Source organism: Panthera tigris, chromosome B1 (genome assembly GCF_018350195.1).
Source record: "Panthera tigris isolate Pti1 chromosome B1, P.tigris_Pti1_mat1.1, whole genome shotgun sequence".
In the NCBI taxonomy this organism is placed as follows: domain Eukaryota; kingdom Metazoa; phylum Chordata; class Mammalia; order Carnivora; family Felidae; genus Panthera; species Panthera tigris.
Window position 1 is genome coordinate 125,700,998 of NC_056663.1, and position 3,839 is coordinate 125,704,836.

Below are 3,839 nucleotides of genomic sequence, written 5' to 3' on the forward strand. Positions count from 1 at the left end.
ACATGAATTATCACTGTATCTGCAACTCAAATTCAAAATTACTGATAATTGTACTTTTACACTTAGCAACCTGACAATGTTGCATTTAGAACGCAATACTTGTGAAAACAGAGAAGTGTGTAATATATATGAAATTAACATAGAGGTGTCCAAGGTATTAACCAAGATACCTTTTTTGTGGCTGCTGCCATTGTTTTAATGACCTTCACACTTCAGGATGACGTCCGCTTAGGAGAGGATAGAATGATGAGCGTGTATGATGCTCACAGGGAGCTGGCAAAGTTAGTGAGTCAGCTTTACTCTCAATTACACCAAGATGCCATTAACCTCAGAATTCCTTGCCATGCTATTACCACTTTACTTCCCGATTAATGAATAGCCGTTTGAAGACTTCATCTCGGTATACTCATGAGTGAATAGAGCTCTGAATTGAAGACTCCCAAGTTTTGCTATGTCATTAAAAAGCAGCATTCACTTCTATATAACCATGACCAGGTTCTATTCAAGTATGTTCCATACATATAATCTAGGTCATGATACAGTAGCAGATGGAAAGGCCTGATACCAAGATCTCCATTTCTTTAAAATTAACTCTGATCGGGGCACCTGGGTGGCTCAGTCAGTTGAGACTCCGACTTCCACTCAGGTCACGATCTCCTGGTTTACAGGTTCGAGCCCCGCATCGGGCTCTGTGCTGACAGCTCAGAGCCTGGAGCCTGCTTCGGATTCTGTGTCTCCCTCTGTCTCTGCCCCCCCGCCTTACACTCTTTCTCTCTCTCCTTCCAAAATAAATAAACATCAAAAATAAATAAATAAATAAATAAATAAATAAAATAAAATTAACTCCGATATTATTTAGGTCCTTTGACTAGTTTATGTAATCCAGAAGTAGAATATGTCAACATAAATATAACAGATTTGGAAGCAAAAGAAGATTCAGATAGCAGACATCCCCATAGTGTAGTGTAGCTCCATGAGTATAGGAAACTCATGAAACAGCAATTCACAGGACTTCCGTAATGTTGTATCTGTTTTTGTTTTCTTGTAAAGCATAGTCTTACCAAATCCTTTAGTTATGGTCTATTTTGTTGCAGTCATATGGGTGTTACTGGTAAGGTGTAAAACTAATGGCTGCAGCAGGAAAAAGGATTGATGTGTCATGAATTATGGCCCTGTTTACACTTCTACTTTAGCCATAATCATTTGTTTAAACAAAAAGTCCTGCATTTGAACCTCTACAATTGTGTGCTTATTATAAACATCTCGTCTTTCATCCAGGCTCAGCCAACACTTGAATGTGTTGACACTCGTAGAGAAATAAAGTCTTCTACTAACAAATAATAATTCATCCTAAAAGAATGTAAACAAACCTTTATTCATTAACTTGCTAATTAACACTTTCGGTTGCATTTATTAACTAACATTTTTGTTAAAATAAGTAAAACTTTGGACGTGCTAATCATCTAAAACTTTCTCCTCTATCTCTCAAAGGATTATCTTCTCACGTTTAGCTGAAGTGGCTAATACTATTGATTTTATCTTTAAAAAATGTTCTTATCGCTCTCCTGTGGCATGCCAATATAGCCATTAATACACAGTACATGTCTTTTCCTAGATCGTACTCTAGTGCATGTCATTTTCTCCTCCATGTTTTTTTCCTCAAAGGGATTTATAAGATTTAGGATTCACTTTAATGTACAGCATATTCTTTCACTTTGGTTTTCCTATTGAAACCAGTGTATTTTCATAGAAAACACATTAGTAACTCTACCTTGCTATGTACTACATCTGGATTGCAGCCTCCTTCTGAACGAGGACCATAATTACTTCATTCCCTGGACTTTATCAGAATTCATGAGCAAGCAGAACTGTTAAATGCAGCTCTCCCAGTAATCAAGCCTAACAGCATAAAAAGCAAGAATTTTTAAAGGAAATCAGAGTGTTTTTCTCATTCTCTAATAATGATAATTTATTCACATCCTTTATTATTCGCTTAACCTCTGAATCTTTTAAAGAAGTTGCAGTTTTACTGTGGTGTCACTAAAACCAGAAAGAATAACCTAGAATTTCATGGCATAAATTTACTTTAGTAACTGTGCCTGAAGAGATGAACAGAGAAGAGTGATTAACGAGGCTCATGAACTGAGCTGAAGAATATTCATTCCCGAGTTAATTCTGACAAGGTCTTTGTCTACCTAATTTACCAGGTAAAGAACACATTCAATTGATTATCTAAATGTTAAGCTTTTCTCAATATTTTTGGCCTCATTAATTCAGCATATCTTATATAGACATTATGATATAGACGGAGGATGTATTAGGTAAGACAAACCTCCTTGTCTCAACTGAGTTTATAGTCCCAAGAGGGAGTTAAACAACTTACTAAACCTTGTGGTTATTTATGATTTATTAGCCACCGTGTGAGGTGTTGGTTATACAACAGCGAGCAAGAGCAGCAAGCTTCTGCCCAGATAGAGGGTGGCTGTTGAGTCCTAAGATAGCATCAAACATCAGATCCTATCACACAGAAGCGCTTAAACCAGGCTTTAGGGGATAAGAAAGTCATTCTGGAGGCAGTAACAGCTTAGTTGAGACCAAAAAGGTAAATAACAGTCAGCCAGACAAAGAATGAGGAAAGGCAGGGTTCCAGTGCACTTGCACAAAAGTCAGAGAGGCCACCTCATAGCCAGAGCCCTAGCGGTGGTTTAGTAGAGGGAGAGGATGCAGCACAGAAATCAAGAAGGCAGAGGTGAGCAAAGGAATCAGGAGCCAAATCATGAAGGTATAATAAGGTAAGCCATTATAGAACCAGAGGCAAAATCCTGTTTGCACTTACAAGCTGTGTCTTGATGACTTTAGGTGTGCTGAATCATCCCATTAGCACCTTGGTTATCTTGAGAAGCATATTTCATACCCTCTTCCCTGGATTGTTCTGTTGGCATTGGCCAGATAAGGAAATTGTGCAAGATTTAGTAGGTGGAAGTAAAGCGGCGGCCATTACCCTCTCAAGGTGACCTTGGTCGAAAGTGATGGAAAGACCCAGAGCTGCCTGGAGGGAATCAGGTTGTCCTTTTCTTCTCCTCAACTTTGGCTCTTCTGACCCAAAGCAGCCCTGGACAATCACTGGATGTCTTGACTACAGATTCACAGAGACAATACCCCCCAGAAACTTAGCTACCAGTCACCCTCACAGTCCCACTTGCGTAGCTGGACCTGCTTGGCTTTTCTTACTGACTTGCTGGTGATTCTTCTAATCTTCTGGTTTCTCATTTAGGACCTTCTTTCCCATATCTCATAATACTACATATATATACTACTATTATAATAAATCCCTTATCCTGTAATTCACACTGGTTCTGTTTCCCTAATACATTGGACATGTTATATAACCTCTCTACACCTTGGTTTATCTTTAAAAAAGATGATTTGGTTCTAATAGTATCTGCTTTATGGAAATCATGTATGTTCACAAAATTATAATTATCTCGGGGACTTTATACTTTACTTTGAGATAAGTGAGAAGTCAATAAAAGAGTTTTAGTGAGGAAGTGACATGACCAGACTTGTTTCAGAACATTCAATCCAAGTGAGATTTGTAGTACAGATTTGAGAGGAGCAAAGAGACACTTGGAAGACACTCAAATCAGAGTCTGAGATGTTGGTATTCTTAATTAAGGTAGTGACACTGGGGCTGGAGATCAGTAGACAGATTCCAGAGCCACTAAGAAATTAGCAATATTCCTCTTTGGCTTATTCACCAGCATAATATCCCCAAGCTCCATCCATGTTGTCACAAATGGCAAGATTTCTAGTATATGACATCACTTATATGTGGAATT